Genomic DNA, 18389 nt, shown 5'->3' on the forward strand with positions numbered 1-18389 from the left:
AGCTCCTGGCTCCTAGCTGCAGCCTGGCCCAGCCCTGGCCATCACAGCCATTTAGGGAGTGGACCAGTGGATGGAAGATCTCTCTCTCTCTCTCTCTCTCTCTCTCTCTCTAACTCTGCCTTTCGAATAAAATTAGTGTTAAAAAAAAAAAAAAAAACCATCCCAGTAGTTACCTGCGCTTCTGACCAACTGGCTTTAAGTCAAGGTTTCCACAACTCCCTCTTTTGGTTCAATGTATTTGCTTGAGTGGCTTACAAAACTCAAGAAAACACATTTTCTGGTCTTTATAAAGAATATTACAAAGGATACAGATGAAAAGATGCTTAGGGCAAGGTCTGGGGAAGGAGTGCCACGTGTTCAGCTACCCAGAAGCTCTCTGAACCTTGAGCTTTGATGGAGACTTCACTGCAGAGGCATGATTGCTAACAGACCGGGTAGGGAAGCCCAGAAAGGCCTGTCTGTTCAGATTCCTCAGTGTTCCTTCCTGGAGGGTATGGGACAGGACCCTCTGGCAGTGAGGAGGGCGTTCAGGCCTGCGTTTCAATGGCAAGTCTTGGATGGGAATTGTGAGCCAGGAACCATGGATGAAAATCAAAACACACATATTCTATCACACAAACACGTAATAAAACATTACATTTCTAACGAGACTAGGAAAGGAGATTTAATCAATAAACTCCAAAACCTAGATGGGGGCAGCTAAAATGTCTGGGAATAGGCAATAGTGAGGTTGAAGGAAGTGAAGAGAAGAAATCTGCAGGGTGCTAAGAAGCCTTTTCATATTAGTGCCTAGAAAATACCAGGGGGTAAAATTACCTCCTGAAGGGAAGGTGCTCAGTCTGCAGTTCAAAGCCAACATCACATATTTGCAAAAATGATTGTGCGAACTGGGCTCATCAAGGTTCTTAGCGCGCCTTCTGGACATTGCGTTTCTGGGGAGTAGGTGCAGAGGGATAGTTAAAGACTCACAGGGAGGCCCAGAGCAGGCATATAAACCAGCCTGAGCAGCGGCAGCAGCAGGACTTCCAAGGCACAGGGGCAGTAACCAGGAGAGAGCCGCGGGTGACACTGGCTGTGAGGACCCAGTGACAGTGTGAGAGGTACTAAGTTTGGACAAGTTTGCATCATGCATGAACATAAACTAGTCATTCTCAGCTCAGGAGATGTTGGACAGTCTGCCTTGACTGTACAGTCTGTTCAAAGAATTTTTGTTGAAAATATCTTAAAATGGAAGATTCTCACAGACAGCAAGGAGAAACAGATGGACAACAGGGTATGCTTGAAATCTTGGATACTGCAGGAATGGGAACAACTTACAGCAATGAGGGATTTGTGCATAAAAAATGGACAAGGCTTTGCATTCCGTCACTGCACAGTCCATGTTTCACATTTTACAAGATTTCAGAGAACACATTCGTCGAGTTAAAGACACTGATGATGTTCCCATGATTCTGGTTGCTAGGAAGTATGGAAGATAAAAAAGTTGTAGGAAAGGAATGAGGTCAACATCTGGCAAGATGATGGGCCATCTATGCAAAATCAAAAATAAATGTTAATGAGATCTTTATGACCTAGTACAGCAAATGAACAGAAAAACCCCAGTGCCTAGGAAGGCCCATGGAAAGTCATAATATCAGATGCTTTAACATACTAAACGTGCTGTAGCTGTGAACCAGGTCTGAAGAACTGTCACCCAATTCAACAGTGCCAGCATTAAACCTACCAACATCTTAAATGGACTTTCTGGTACCCTTCAAGAGGCAGATGAAAGCTACTACATCAGTTTGCACATTCTAATCACTTGCCAGTATCACAAGAGGCATTTTTACTAACATATAACAGCTCTGGAATATGTAGCTGGTAAAAGCAGAAGCTACTTCCATTATTACTGCTAAAAATATATTATTTGGTGAAGCATTAATTCTTTTCACTGTAATGTAATTTAAAATAAGTTAACTCAAAAACTTAAAAAAAAAAAAGAAGGAAGGAAGAAGGAAAGGAGAGAGGAAAGGAGGGAGGGAGGGAGGGAATAAGTATTATGTTCTTAGAATTCTATCTACAAATCACATTGAATTGCTTAAAAACTAATTAAAATTAAATTAAAAAGCAGAAAAAAGTACCACTTAGGATACCTGGGGTAGATATTTATTTATTTGAAAGCAGAACTACAGAGAGAGAGAAGAGAAAGAGAGAGAGATCGTCCATCAACTGGTTTGCCCCCTAGATGGCTGCAGAAGCCAGGAGCTGGATCAGAAGTGGAGCAGCCAGGACTCGAACCAGTACCCATATGGGATGTCAGTGTCACAGGAGGCAGCTACACCACAATGCAGGCCCCTGTTAAGAGACATTCTTCATCCACCAATATTGTACATGCATGAAAATGGCATACTGTATCATATGATTTCATTTCCTTTGAGTAAATTCCTAGGAGTAGGATGGCTGGGTCATGTGATAGATCTATTTTCAGCTTTCTGAGGAATCTCCATACTGTCTTCTACAATTGCTGTACTAGTTTATATTCCAACCAACAGGAGATTAGGGTATCTTTTTATCCACATCCTCGCCAGCACTTATTGTTTCATGAATTTTTGGATGATAGCCATTCTAACTGGGGTAAGGTGGAACCTCACTGTGGTTTGTGAAATAAACCAGTCCCCAAAAGACAAATACCATATGACTTTTCTGATACATATTAGTTAATATAAAATGCAAAAAAATGTATTGGAATAAAACAAACATCTTGTGATTTAATTGTTGTTTTTATTTTTTTTAAATATTTTATTTATTTATCTAAAAGAGTTACACAGAGAGAGAAGGAGAGGCAGAGAGAGAGAGAGAAGAGAGGTCTTCCATCCACTGGTTCAGTCCCCAATTGGCACAGCCAGAGCTGTGCCAATCCGAAGCCAGGAGCCAGGAACTTCCTCTGGGTCTCCCACTGTGGTGCAGGGTCCCAAAGACTTGGGCCATTTCTACTGCTTTCCCAGCCCATAGAAAAGAGCTGGATTGGAACTGGAATAGCCAGGACTCGAACCAGTGCCCATATGGGATGTTGGCACCTCAGGTAGCACTGCCCCCTAAATGTTGTTTTTAGCCCTTGTTTATACTCCTGTGGAACTGTGGTCTTTCTACTTTTTACTTCTTGAATATTATGGTTAGTAGTGCATTAAGCCTGTGATTATAGAGTAGACTGAAATTATGCTTTTGCAAAAATTAAAGAAAAAAAGAAAGGAAGCAAAGGGGGGATTGAGGAAGGGAAGGGAGGAGGGAGAGAAGTATGATTCTCTTCTTAGAATTGTACCTATGAAATACATCATCTTTATATCAATAAAATATTTTTAAAAATTAAAGAAAACAGTGTACTGTATACTTTTTTTTTTTTTATTTTTGACAGGCAGAGTGGACAGTGAGAGAGAGACAGAGAGAAAGGTCCTCCTTTTGCCGTTGGTTCACCCTCCAATGGCCGCCGCGGTAGCGCGCTGCGGCCAGCGCACCGCGCTGATCCGATGGCAGGAGCCAGGTGCTTATCCTGGTCTCCCATGGGGTGCAGAGCCCAAACACTTGGGCCATCCTCCACTGCACTCCCTGGCCACAGCAGAGAGCTGGCCTGGAAGAGGGGCAACCGGGACAGGATCGGTGCCCCGACCGGGACTAGAACCCGGTTAACACTTTGTATCCGAGAGTACAGAAGCACCCACACAGAGACCCGGAGGAGGCTCCTGGCTCCTGGCTTCAGATAGGCACAGCTCTGATCATTGTAGCCAACTGGGGAGTGAATCATCTGATGGAAGACCCCCCCACCCCCATTGCCTCTCCTCTCTCTGTGTAACTCTGACTTTCAAATAAGTAAATAGATCTTTAAAAAAAAAATCAAAAAACTATGTAAGTGTGTTAATTAAAGCACTTACTTTGTGCAATACAATGATAATGACTTTGAGTCTGAAAAATTATAATAAGCTACAAGTATCAAAGTAGCAAAATTATCTGGAATAGGCTATAGAGGAGGACTTTGGACTTTCTTTTATTATGTCAAGTAATAACAGTGCTTTTAGGATTGAAAATTCTCTCTCTGCCTCCCTCTCTCTCCCCATCTCTCTCTCCTCTTGCTTCCCTCTCCCCCCATGTCAGAAGACAGCAAAAAGATGGACCTCTGCAAGCTTGTCCTCACAGGATGACCCTCACTGGAGACCACATTGCCCATCAGCACCTTGATCTTGAAATTCCCAGCCTCCAGAGCTGTGAGAAATTAATTGTTGTGAAAGCTATGCAGTCTATGTTATTTTGTTATGGTAGGCTTAGCTGAGGAAGACAGAAGGTTTGCCAAAAAGAGCTCTAAAAGAAGGTGAAGCCAAATAGTGTGTCCTCTGACCCAGCTCCCTGTTAATGCACCTGGGAAAGCAGCAGAAGATGGACCAAGTCCCAGAAGAAGACCAAGGAGACCCAGAAGAAGCTCCTGGCTCCTGGCTTCAGGTCGGCTCAGCTCTGGCCACTGCAGCCATTTGGGGAGTGAACCAGTGGATGGAAGACCTCTCTCTGTCTCTGTCTCTATCTCTCTCTCTAACTCTTTCAAATGAATAAAATAAATCTTTTTAAAAAATAATGTGTCACTGAGAAAAACTTTTCAAAAGCACTTTTTGTAGAAAATTTTAAAAATTAAAGCAACTTCAGAATATAATGAACCCACTTGTATTTATCACCCACTGCAGACAATTATCAACATTCTGCCATCTTATTGCATATATATTTCCCTACTTTCTCTTCTTTTTGTTTTGTTTTGTTTTGTGGAATATTTATTAACTAAAACCAAGACACTTTACTTCCAAGTATTACTACAAGTATCTCTAAGATATGAGAATTTTTTAAATAAATGTTCACTTTTCATGCACTTAAGAGACAAAGTGCCAGAAAAAGAGGGAGACAGAGACAGAGAGAATGAGAGAGAGGAAGAGAGAGACTTTCCATCTCATGGTTCTCTTCCCAAATGCCAGTAATAGCCAGGGCTGGCCCAGGCTGAAGCCAGGAGCCAGGAGCTCCATTCAGGTCTCCACATGAGGCGACAGGGACCCCAGGACTTAGGCCATCATCTGCTGCCTCCTGGGCACATTAGTGGGCAGCTAGATGGGAAGTGGAGGTGCTGGACTTGACTCAGCACTGCAGCATGGGATGTGGGTATCTCAAGCAGCAGCCTAACTTGCTGTGCAACATACCTTGCCCTCTGAGAATTTTTTAAACAACATAACCACAGTAAATTTCCTTTATCTCATAAAATTAACAATAAATCCTGAACTTGTCTCACATCCAATTCAGGGTAAACTTAACTTTATAATGCTATTCACAAATGGATCAAGTTCTCAGTAGTCTTTGAATAAGGTTAAGAACTCAAAAAAAAAAAAACCCTTAATTTCAAAACTAAACATTGCAACCTCATGTTTCCTTCTCTTGCTCTGCAAACACAAATCTGGCTACTCAGACTCCAGAAGATTAAAAATAGACTATGAATCAAAACCATTAATCATATCCTAGTAATTTTAGTTATCTGTTTCTTTCTGATGTGTTAACTCAACATCAGTTTAATATATTTAATCACACTTTTAGGGAAAATATTTTAAATCAATCATGGAATTTTTTGCCAACAGATAAATTTAAAACAAAAGCAGGGTGGTTGTCAGGAACCTATATCCAAGTCCTTGCATGAGGTGGTTACTCAGTCACATGGAAGGTGCTGGGTTAATAATCTGTCATATGACTCAACGATCTGTCACAGAGAGACACCAAAATGAAGAAAATCACAAAACATAAATAACAATTGAGGGACAGGTCATATTACCCTCTGTACTAAAAGCAGACACTGAAAATGGGAATTTTGAGACAGCCTGTTAAAAAAAAAAACATTTAAAGTATTAGCCATTTTTAAAAGATTGATTTATTTATTTTAAAAGTCAAAATTGGCATCAACTCTGTGGTATAGCAGGTTAAAGCCACCGCCTGCAGTGCTGGCATCCCATATGGGCACCGGTTCTAGTCCCGACTGCTCCACTTCCAATCCAGCTCTCTGCTATGGCCTGGGAAAGCAGTAGAAATGGCCCAAGTCCTTGGGCCCCTGCACCCATGTGGGAGACCTGGAAGACGCTCCTGGCTCCTGGCTTTGGATCAACTCAGTTCTGGCTGTTGCAGCCATTTGGGGAATGAACCAGAGGATGGAAGACCTCTCTCTCTCTCTCTCTCTCTCTCTCTCTCTCTCTCTCTCTCTCTGGCTCTACCTCTCTGTAACTCTGTCCTTCAAATAAATAAAATAAATAATTTTAAAAATGTTTTTAAAAATCAAAGTTACAGAGAGAGGAAGAGAGGGAAAGAGAGAGAGAGAGAGAGAGGGAGGGAGAGAGAGACAGAGAGTGCTTCAATTAATTGGTTCATACTGCAGATGGTCACAAGAGCCAGGGCTGGGCCAGGCCAAAGCCAGGAGCCAGGAGCTTCATCCAGGTCTCCCAGGGGCCCAAACACTTGGGCTATCTTCTATTGCTTTTCCCAGGCCATTAGCAGGCAGCTGGATGGGAAGTGGAGCAGCCAGGGAACTGGCTTTACCTGCTACACCACATTCTGGCCCCAAATATTAGTGTTTTATTTCCATTGGAAAGCTTAGAAAGATCCTTCTGCACACACAAGTAACTTAGTATGTGCAGATTTGATTTAGTGTTAGAACTAAATTTTTTTTTAACTTTTATTTAATGAATATAAATTTCCAGTGTACAGCTTATGGATTACAATGGCTTCACCCTCCCATAACTTCCCTCCCACCCACAACCCTCCCCTCTCCCCTTCCATTCACATCAAGATTCATTTTCAATTCTCTTTATATACAGAAGATCAATTTAGTATAAAGATTTCAACAGTTTGCACCCACATAGAAACACAAAGTGAAACATACTGTTGGAGTACTAGTTATAGCATTAAATCACAATGTACAGCACATTAAGGACAGAGATCCCACATGAGGAGCAAGTGCGCAGTGGCTCTTGTTGTTGACCCAACAAATTGACACTCTAGTTTATGGTGCCAGTAACCACCCTAGGCTGTCGTCATGAGTTGCCAAGGCTATGGAAGCCTTCCAAGTTTGCCGACTCTGATCATATTTAGACAAGGTCATAAAAGACAGAGTGAGGATAGTAACCAATGATCCTAAGAGTGGCATTTACCAGGTTTGAACAATTATACAGCATTAAGTGGGGAAGAGGACCATCAGTACACACAGGTTGGGAGTAGAGCCATTGGTGGTAGAGTAGAGGTTATGATTACAAAGGAATGAGGCCCAAGTATGCTAGACAGGGTCTAGAACAAAGGACAGAGTCATTATTAGAGGTGCTAAGAAAGGTGCTGTCTAAGCTACAATTTAGTTTTCTGATTGAGAGGCAAATAGAACCTGATAGAAGGGGCTTGATAATAATCTATTGGGCTTTAGGCCTTGTAAGTTAAGAGGCCCAGACCTATCTATCTCTTCACATGGGGTATATCCTAAGGGAGGTGTGAACCTCCTAGGGGAAGGCACTCTGTTGACTTTCATTACTTGGCTGGGCTGGGAGGAGAGCTGGCCAGGTAAAGGCAGGTGGCATCTCTAACAAGAAATTTACAGTTCTGCCTGCAATGTTGCTGACCCTACTTGACCATACCCTCAGCTGCAGTGGTCACTTTGGAAGTTGGGCTGAGTAAAGGGCTTTTCAGCTTCGAGCCAATAAGATCTGTGGCTCTGACCTGGGCATCCTTCGACTCCAGGGCAGGTCCATTTCCAGTGATCCAACTCTTGGCAGAGCTGCCAGGGCTCTTCACAAGCTGACTTCTGCTGAAGCCCAGGCTTACCACATTGAAAGCCACTGCAGTAGACTGGCCTGTTGGGTCTCCTTGAGGGCAGATCACTGTACAGATCAGCCATTAATAGGCCTGCCACCCATTGCTTCTGATGCCTAGCTTTCTTTTCCTTCTGGTTTGTGTTAAAGCAGACCAGAGGATGCAAGTCAAGGGAGTGCCCAAGTCCCATCTCTAGTCTTCGGTGGCCTGAACTGCAAGTCTATAGTCACAGGCATGTTCTGTAGTAGTTTTTCTAAGGTAGACAATGCCCATGAGGAAAATTATATTCTCACTTTAAAACTTTCTTTCCCTTTGGTCTGAAAGGGAGGTTTTTTCTGCTTACTGTATACTTTGCTGATGGCGAAGTGAATCTAGCTATGAGATTATTATTTAAGTTCTTATTTTGGCTATGCTATTACAGAAAAATGTTAGCCATCTCTTTTATAAGGTCTAAAGATTAAATTGTGCATCCTACAGATCCCTTTATAATAGAATTAGTTTCCTACCTTGAAGAGAATAGAGAAATGAAAGAACAAGTTGGGCTTAGAATAGAGAAATGAGGGAGCAAGTCCTAGATCACTTGCTGACAATAGCAATATTACATGAATACTTAGCAAACCGTTTCAACCATTAGATAACAACTTAAGAAAACATTTATCAGAAGGTCCAATGCCTTCTATAAATTTTAAGAATCATGTATTTGAAAACACCTCTTAAATATCTAACATGGTGTAGTTTGTTTAACCAGTAAACTTAAGCACAACCATATAAAATGTTTTTAGTTTCTTTCTACCAACAAGTTTAAAACATGATACACAGATTCAGGTCACACAAATTAAAATGTATCTTTGATTGATTTTAGCAGCTTAAATTTATGGACAATCTTATCTATAAGCCATTTAAAATAAAACTCTTAATAAAATTTCCTATGTGGACATACAATATGTACACACATATAACATAGCATAATAGACCAATATAGCAATTTTAATAATAGCTTTTAGAATCTTTAACTCTTTTTGTAGATTGCCAATTGATTTGAATTGCTTTTTGTTTTTAGATTACTTTAACACGTTGCTTTAACAGAGCATCAGAGTTTAATTCTATGTCAAAGAGAAATTGAGCTTCCTGTGATCTTTTGCTGTGAGGTTTCCTTCCTTTACCTTCTTTCATATTGGTGACCATGTTTCTGTGTTTCTGTGTGTAACACATCTTTAAGCATCTTTTGCAGGGCAGGATGAGTGGCAACAAATTCTTTCAGTTTCTGTTTGCTATGAAAAGTCTTAATTTCACCTTCATTCACAAATGAGAGCTTTGCAGGATATATCGGGGCAAGATGGCGGAATAGGAAGGGAGCACATTGATAGTTCAGCAAGACACACAGGTTAATAAAAGTGGAGATACTGCAGGGTCAGGGAAGAGTAGGGGAAGTAACAGCAGCGGAAACTCTTCCGGAACTAGTGATTCACAGTGGACCTGCCTGGAGAGCGTGGGAGCCCAAGTTCGGGACACCAGCGGCAGAATCAACACACCAGCGCTGGAACGCGAGGTGAGCCGAACCTCAATAGCCCGAGACACCAGCGGGCAAGCAGAAAGAGGAGACTAGAGGGAACAAGGCTAGAACTAAAATTTTCTAACATGGCAACTACTGAATTCCTGATTATGGAAGATGCAATAGATATGTATTATTCCACATTCTGCTACTGAGTGGGAGCAAAGCTTTTCCTTATTCATCCTTTTGCTCTGCACTTAGTGTATTTCTTGCTATCCCAAATCTGTACATGTGTAGTCAACTTTCATACTGAATGTGTGTTTATGTGAGTGGAGCCTAGCATTCCTACTTCACCACCATTCTCAACTTCCAGGAGAGCAAGAGGACTGTCCACAGGATGAGTCATAATAAGAGTCTTGATAGTACTTATAAATTACACATATGTGAAGTGCTTCTTTCTAAATATTTACTTTATTTATTTGAAAGGCAGAGTTACAGAGAAAGAGAGATAGCCAGAGAGAGAGAGAGAGAGAGAGAGAGAGAGATCTTCTATCCACGGATTCATACCAGGACTGGGCTAGACTGAAGCCAGGAGCCAGGAACTTCATCTGGGTCTCATATGTGCGTGCAGAGATCCAAACATTTGGACCATCTTTATTTTTAGCAGGGAGCTGAAATGAAGCAACCAGGACTTGAACCAGCACCCATATGGGATGCCAGCATCACAGGCAGTAGCTTTACTTGCTATGCCACAACACAGGCCTCATCAATGAAGTATTGATTCTTCTGCATGAATAGTTTACTTTAAATTTCACATGTCTCCAAGCAATCCTGTATCACCCTTTCCTATCCTGGAATTCCCAGACCTAAGTACAATTTCCATCATCGTGTATGCTTCTAATTATACACCAGCTTATATATAGTATTCTACCAAGCCACATATTTTTCTACCAACACACCTTATTTCTCATACAGTAACATGAATAAAACAGTGTCACTTGACCCTCTTTACAAAACCTTGGGCTCTCTTTTTCAGGTGAAATGATATGGGCAAATAATTTGCATTACCCCAAAACAAAACAAAACCAACAAACTAAAAACCAATATGCCTTGGCTTAGTTTTCCTTGGAAGTGATATGTATTCCTCTCCCAGTCATCTTTGTGAATGGGGACAGTGTCTTCAGTACGTTTGCTCCCCAAGAATAGCACAACAGAATCACATGAAGAGTCTTTTTATAAACACAAGTTCTCAACACCATTCCTGAATTTCATCAGACTCGCCAAAGAGTAAGATCCAAGAATCTGTCATCTTTTTTTAAAAAATTATCTTTTTTTAAGATTTATTTTATTTATTTGAAAGGCAGAGTGACAGAAATAGATGGAGAGATAGAGAAAGAGATCGTCCATCCTCTGTGCTAGGCTGAAGCCAGGAGTCTGGAACTCCATCCATCGTTGGTGCAAGGGACATAAGCACTTGGGCCATCTTCTGCTGCTTTCCCAGGTGCATTAGCAGGTAGTTGGATGAGAAGCAGAGCAGCCAGTGCTCAGACATGGGATGCCGGTATTTATTGCAGGTGACAGATTAACGCACTCTGCCACAGTGCTGGTTCCAGAAAATATAATCGTCACAGTTCCTTGGGTGCTTTTCCTGTTTCAACGCCAACAGCATGTAAGAATCACTGCCAGGGTGCCCAGAGCAGCCCTCTTCATAGAGTAGTTTTATGTAAATGTTTGGTGAAAGAATAAATAAATGAATCAAAACCTTGAAAATTAGCAGCTCCATGAGCTCTGACTACACCCAAGATCTGTGGGATCTATATTTCTTCTTCTTCTTCTCCTTCTCCTTCTCCTTCTCCTTCTCCTTCTCCTTCTCCTTCTTCTTCTTCTTCTTCTTCTTTTTTAAATTTGACAGATAGAGTTAGACAGTGAGAGAGAGGGACAGAGAGAAAGGTCTTCCTTCTGTTGGTTCACCCCCCAAAAGGCCGCTACGGCCAGCGCACTGCGCCGATCCAAAGCCAGGAGCTGGGTACTTCCTCCCGGTCTCTCCTGTGGGTGCAGGGGCCCAAGCACTCCACTGCCCTCCCGAGCCACAGCAGAGAGCTGGACTGGAAGAGAAGCAACCGGGATTAGAACTGGCGCCCATATGGGATGCCGGCATGCAGGTGGAGGATTAACCAAGTGAGCCACGGCGCCAGCCCCCCTATATATCTTCTAACTATCTTGCATCTTGCATCATCTGGCCTAGATAGATGTGGACTTGGAGGTGATCTGCATTGCCTCACTTCAGGAACAAAATGACTAAGTTGAGAAAAAGTGGTAAGAAAACTTTGCTTTTACCCCTCGACTTGTAAAGTAAGGAAACTGAAATCCTAAACTCCACTACCATACAACCCAGCCATCCCACTCCTTGGAATTTACCCAAAGGAAATTAAATTGACAAACAAAAAAGTGGTCTGCACCTTAATGTTTATTGCAGCTCAATTCACAATAGCTAAGACCTGGAATCAACTCAAATGCCCATCAACAGTAGACTGGATAAAGAAATTATGGGACATGTACTCTATAGAATACTATACAGCAGTCAAAAACAATGAAATCCGGTCATTTGCAACAAAACGGAGGAATCTGGAAAACATTATGCTGAGTGAATTAAGCCAGTCCCAAAGGGACAAATATCATATGTTCTCCCGGATTGGCGACAACTAACTGAGCACCAAAGGGGAAACCTGTTGAAATGAAATGGACACTTTGAGAAACAGTGACTTGATCAGCCCTTGTCCTGACTGTTGATGTACAATTTAATACTTTATCCCTTTTAGTATTTTTTTTTGTTCTAGTACTATTGGTTGAACTCTGTAATTAACACACAATTATTCTTAGGTGTTTAAATTTAACTGAAAAGTGATCCCTGTTTAATATAAAAGTGGGAATAAGAGAGGGAGGAGATGTACAATTTGGGACATGCTCAATCAGACTTGCCCCAAATGGTGGAGTTAGAAATGTGCCAGGGGATTCCAATACAATCCCATCAAGGTGGCATGTACCAATGCCATCTCACTAGTCCAAGTGATCAATTTCATTTCACAGTTGATCACACTGATAGGTCTAAGAGTCAAAGGGATCACACAAACAAGACTAGTGTCTGCGAATACTAACTGATAGAACCAAAAAGGGAGAGAACGATCCAACATGGTAAGCAGGATACACAGCAGACTCATAGAATGGCAGATGTCCTAAGTAGCACTCTGGCCTCAGAATCAGCCCTTAAGGCATTCGGATCTGGCTGAAGAGCCCATAAGCGTATTTTAGGCATGGAAAGCCAAGACACTCAGGGAAAAAAAAAAGAAGACATAAATGAAAGATCTCTGCAAATGAGATCCCAGTGGAAAGAACGGGGCCATCAAAGAAGGAGGTACCTTTCTTTGAAGGGAAGAGAGAACTTCCACTTTGACTATGACCCTGTCGGAATAAGATCGACCCTGAATAAGATCGACTATGACCCTGTCTGAATAAGATCAAAGTTGGTGAACTCAAAAGGCTTCCATAGCCTTGGCAACTCATGACTAGAGCCTAGGGAGATTACTGTCAAATTGTTAAGTCAACAACAGGAGTTACTGTGTACTTACTCCTCATGTGGGATCTGTCCTTAATGTGTTGTCCAATGTAAAGTAATGCTATAACTAGTACTGAAACAGTATTTTACACTTTGTGTTTCTGTGTGGGTGCAAATTGATGAAATCCTTACTTAGTATATACTGAATCGATCTTCTGTATATAACGATAATTGAAAATGAATCTTGATGTGAATGGAATGGGAGACGGAGCGGGAGATGGGAGGGGTGTGAGTGGGAGGGAAGTTATTGGTGGGGGGGAAGCCACTGTAATCCATAAACTGTACTTTGGAAATTTATATTTACTAAATAAAAGTTAAAAAAAAGAAACTCCAGTCCCACAGAAATATCTACTGGCTTTCAATTTTGCTGTTAAAATAATTAGCAGAGGCCAGTGCTGTGGCTTAACAGGCTAATCCTCCGCCTTGCGGCGCCAGCACACCGGGTTCTAGTCCCGGTTGGGGTGCCGGATTCTATCCCGGTTGCCTCTCTTCCAGGCCAGCTCTCTGCTATGGCCCGGGAAGGCAGTGGAGGATGGCCCAAGTGCTTGGGCCCTGCACCCGCATGGGAGACCAGGAGAAGCACCTGGCTCCTGGCTTCGGATCAGCGAGATGCGCCAGCTGCAGCGGCCATTGGAGGGTAAACCAATGGCAGAAAGGAAGACCTTTCTCTCTGTCTCTCTCTCTCTCACTATCCACTCTGCCTGTCAAAAAAAAAAAAATTAGCAGAGAGGGCTGCCACTGTGGTGCAGCGGGTTATGTCACTGCTTTTGATATCAGTATACCATTATCACAGTGCCAGTTGGAGTTCCAGCTGCTCCGCCCTCTTCCTGCTAATTTCCCTGGGAAGGTAGCAGATGATGGCCCACAAACACTTGGGGGCCCAGCCACCTGTATGGGAGACGAGGATGGAGTTCGTGGCTCTTGGCTTCAGCCTGCTCCATACTTAGCTATTGTGGCCATTTGGGGAGTGAACCAGCACACTCTCTCTCTCTGTCTCTCCCTCTCCTGCCTTGCAAACAAACATAATGATTTTTTTTTAATTAGCAAAGAAAGCTCCAGTATCTTGGGTTCATACTCAAGCAAACTAAACTCAGCTCAGTGTAAACAATGTAACAAAAATTGAACTTAACACAACAGAAAGTACTAACCAACCACTAACTGGAGACTTTATCAATCCATAACTGACAATTAAAATCTACCTAGGGATTTTCCATCTTATCCAATCAACTATTTTCCTTGTCTTACTTGTGAGAACACCTGATGAAAGTTTTCCCTTCACATCTCCTGAGAAGAGCACTGACATGCCTATGATCTGGGAATGCCCAACTCGTGATTTGTTGAATGTCCCAAAAAACTTAATAATATTAAAAATAAAACAAACTCTTTAAGAGTGGGTATTTGGTCTACCAGTTAAGAGACTGCATCCTGGGACAGGCAGTTGGTAGAGCAATGATGTTTGTCACTTGTGACACCCACATCACATATTGCAGTGCCTGGTTCAAGTCTTGACTCTTCTACTTACAATGCACACCTTGAGAAATAGCAGATGATAGCTCAAGTGCTTGGGTTCCTGCCACCCCCATAGGAGACCCAGATGGAATTCCTGGATCTTGGCTTCAGCCTGGTGCAGCCCTGGCTATTGTGGGCATTTGGCAGAGGGGAACCAGTGAATGAAAGATCTATGTCTCTCTGTCTCTCTGCCTTTCAAATAAACTGATTTTTTTTTAAAAAAATACTACATCTTTCTATTCAAGTACCTGGGTTCATTTCCTAGCTCTGGTTCCCAATTCCAGTAGAACCTGGGAGATAGGTGATGACTCAAGTAATTGACTCCTTGCCACCCACATGGGCGACCTGGACTGAGGTACCAGCTCCTGGCTTTGCCCAGCCTAGTCCTGGTCATTGTGGGTATCTGAGGAGTGAACCAGCAGAAGGGTTGGGGTCTCCTCTCTCTCTCTCTCTCTCTCTCTCTCTCTCTCTCTCTCTCTCTCTCAATCTATGTCTCTTTCTCTCTGAATCTTTACCCCTCAAATAAAATTTTAAATTATAGGGAGAACTTTAGATTTCCTTATTTAAAAAAAAAAAATCCGGCAGCTTTTCACATGCCTAAGTTTATCTTTCATCAGTAGTAACTACCTCTTGACTGTGTACCTTATATTTTACATACGCCTGACACTGACTGCAAGGTTTGATATCTGCCTACAAATATTTCATATTCAGTACTGGAAAAACAAAAAGATGTGTCTTATTCCATGCTGGGAACTTTGCCAACATCATCTTATTCATTGCTCAGAACAGTTCTGTAAGAGAGCAATATATCATTATCTGTACTGCACAGGAGAAGAAAGGAGGCTCAGAGGCTAAAGAAAAGCTAAAGGTTATATTAGCAGAGTTGTGATTCGTATGTCTCGTCTGACTCCAGAACCCATGCTATTGCTGCTAACCTACCAAACACACAAATGCAATGGAAGTTACTATTCATTTCATAGCCACTCAAGAATTTTTATAATATGGGTTTGCTAGGCACTAGGCCTGATATAAGTGTGATCACACACAGTCTCTGTCTTCATACAGCTTCCAGTTTTATGGGGAAGACATACGTTTAAAAGTGAGAGCAGTGAGAATTACAAAGGAAAACTGGAATATTACCTGGGAGTCTGTAAGCAGGAATGCAACTTGTTCTGTTAAAGAGAAAATTGGGGGGGCCGATGCTGTGGCGCAGTAGGTTAATGCCCTGGCCTGAAGTGCCAGCATCCGGGTGCCGGTTCAAGTCCTGGCTGCTCCTCTTCCCATCCAGCTCTCCGCTATGGCCTGGGAAATCAGTGGAAGACGGCTCAAGTCCTTGGGCCCCTGTACTCACGTGGGAGACCTGGAAGAAGCTCCTGGCTCCTGGTTTCGAATCGGTGTAGCTCCAGACGTTGTGGCCAACTGGGGAGTGAACCAGCAGATGGAAGACCTCTCTCTCTCTCTCTCTCTCTCTCTCTCTCTCTCTGCCTCTCCTCACTCTGTGTAACTCTGACTTTCAAATAAATGAATAAATTTAAAAAAGAAAAAAAGAGAGAGAGGGACCGGCGCGGTGGCTCACTTGGTTAATCCTCCACCTGCGGCGCCAGCATCCCATATGGGCGCCGGGTTCTAGTCCCGGTTGCACCTCTTCCAGTCCAGCTCTCTGCTGTGGCCCGGGAGGGCAGTGGAGGATGGCCCAAATGCTTGGGCCCCTGCTACCCATGTGGGAGATCTGGATAAAATTCCAGGTACATGGCTTTGACTTGACCCAACCTGGATGCTGTGTGCATGTAGGGAGTGAATCTGTGAAAAGAAAATCTCTCTGTCTTTGTCTCTTCCTCTCCCTGTGTCACTCTGCCTTTCAAATAAATAAATCTTTTTAAGAAGCAAAAGGAAGGGCTAGCACTGTGGCATAGCGGGAAAAGCCACCATCTGCACTGCTGGCATCCATATGAGTGCCACTTCCAATCCAGCTCTCTGCTATGGCCTGGGAAATCAGTAGAAGATGGTCCAAGTCCTTGCACCCCTGCACCCACATGGGAGACCCAGAAGGAGCTCCTGGCTCCTGGCTTTGGATCAGCACAGCTCTGGCCATTGTGGCCAATTGGGGAGTGAACCAGCGGATGGAAGACCTCTTTCTCTGCCTCTCCTTTTCTCTCTGTGTAACTCTGACTTTCAAATAAATAAGTAAGTAAGTAAGTAAATCTTATTTTTAAAAAAAGCAAGAGAAAATTATTGTGACACTTGTTAAAGATGGTAAAGATACACTTTGTTTGTAGGAGTCCTTGGCAGTTGTATAGGAAGCACAGCAATGGGTTCCTGCTGTGTGGGAAAGCCTGGACGCAGCCAACTCCAGTGAGGACAAGGGAAGATGTATAACCAGGAAGCAGGTGGGAGCTGTAGATGGAAAAGTACTGAAAGGGAACTTCGAGGTTAAGGAAGTTTTGGGCTAAATCACCTTGACAGGATTACCGTATTGCTAAAGACAGGCCAGGGCAATATGGTATGGAGGCTGATAAGGTACTAGGGGTGGGAGGTTCTTCTCTAAACTGACTTAGAAGGATTCTTGCTTAAACTGGATTTTAGGAGATACAGAAGGAAGCCCAAGGTCAGATCTGTTCAAGTAAAGAACTCAAGGGAGCTTGACTAAAGCTACTTGCTGAATCTTTCTAAACTCAGCAACTTCACTCTCTGGCTGCATGATCTGGGAAGAAGAAAAATCTTATCATCTGAAAAATAAGGGCAATAATAATAATATGAGAATTAGCACAGAACATGAGAGAAAATAAGCACTCAACAATTATTTATTAGCAATTAAAAAAAATTTATTTATTTGGGGGCTGGTGCTATGGCATAGTAGGTTAAGCCTCCACCTGCAGCACCAGCATCCCATATGGTCTCCAGTTCATGTCCCAGCTGCTCCACTTCTGATCCAGTCCTCTGCTAATGGCCTGGGAAAGCAGCAGAAGATGGTCCAAATGCTTGAGCCCCTGCACCACGTGGGAAACCCAGAAGAAGCTCCTATCTCCTGGCTTTGGATCAGCACAGCTCCCACCATTGCAGACATGTGGGGAGTGAACCAGCAAATGGAATACCTCTCTCTGTCTCTCTCTCTCTCTCCCTCCCTCTCTCTCTCTCTCTCTGAAACTCTGCTTCTCAAATAGATGGATGAATCTTTATCTTTTTAACATGAATGAATCTAAGGCCAGCGTCGAGGCTCAATAGGCTAATCCTCTGCCTGCAGCGCCGGCACACCAGGTTCTAGTCCCAGTCAGGGTGCCAGATTCTGTCCCGGTTGCTCCTCTTCCAGTCCAGCTCTCTGCTGTGGCCCGGGAAGGCAGTGGAGGATGGCCCAAGTGCTTGGGCCCTGCACCCCATGGGAGACCAGGAGAAACACCTGGCTCTTGCCTTCGATCCACACGGTGCGCCGGCCATTGGAGGGTGAACCAACGGCAAAGGAAGACCTTTCTTTCTGTCTCTCTCTCACTGTCCACTCTGCCTGTAAAAAATAATAATAATAATAATAATAATGAATGAATCTTTAAAAAGAAAGAAAAGAAGGCCAGCGCCGCGGCTCACTAGGCTAATCCTCCACCTTGCGGCGCCGGCACACCGGGTTCTAGTCCTGGTCGAGGCACTGGATTCTGTCCTGGTTGCCCCTCTTCCAGGCCAGCTCTCTGCTGTGGCCAGGGAGTGCAGTGGAGGATGGCCCAAGTACTTGGGCTCTGCACCCCATGGGAGACCAGGATAAGCCCCTGGCTCCTGCCATCGGATCACAGTGCGCTGGCCGCAGCGGCCATTGGAGAGTGAACCAACGGCAAAAAGGAAGACCTTTCTCTCTGTCTCTCTTTCACTGTCCACTCTGCCTGTCAAAAAAAGAAAAAAGAAAGAAAGAAAGAAAAGAAAAAGAAAGAAAAGATCAAGAAAGAAATTCCACTCACA

The 18389-nt window shown here is 43.2% G+C and overlaps 1 pseudogene; it reads left to right on the forward strand.

Annotated features, from left to right (window-relative positions):
• The first annotated feature begins 1126 nt into the window (after positions 1–1126).
• Positions 1127–1646, forward strand: LOC133761113 (ras-related protein Rap-1b-like; annotated as a pseudogene).
• The last annotated feature ends 16743 nt before the right edge of the window (positions 1647–18389 follow it).

This window comes from Lepus europaeus, chromosome 5 (assembly GCF_033115175.1).
Source record: "Lepus europaeus isolate LE1 chromosome 5, mLepTim1.pri, whole genome shotgun sequence".
Taxonomy (NCBI): domain Eukaryota; kingdom Metazoa; phylum Chordata; class Mammalia; order Lagomorpha; family Leporidae; genus Lepus; species Lepus europaeus.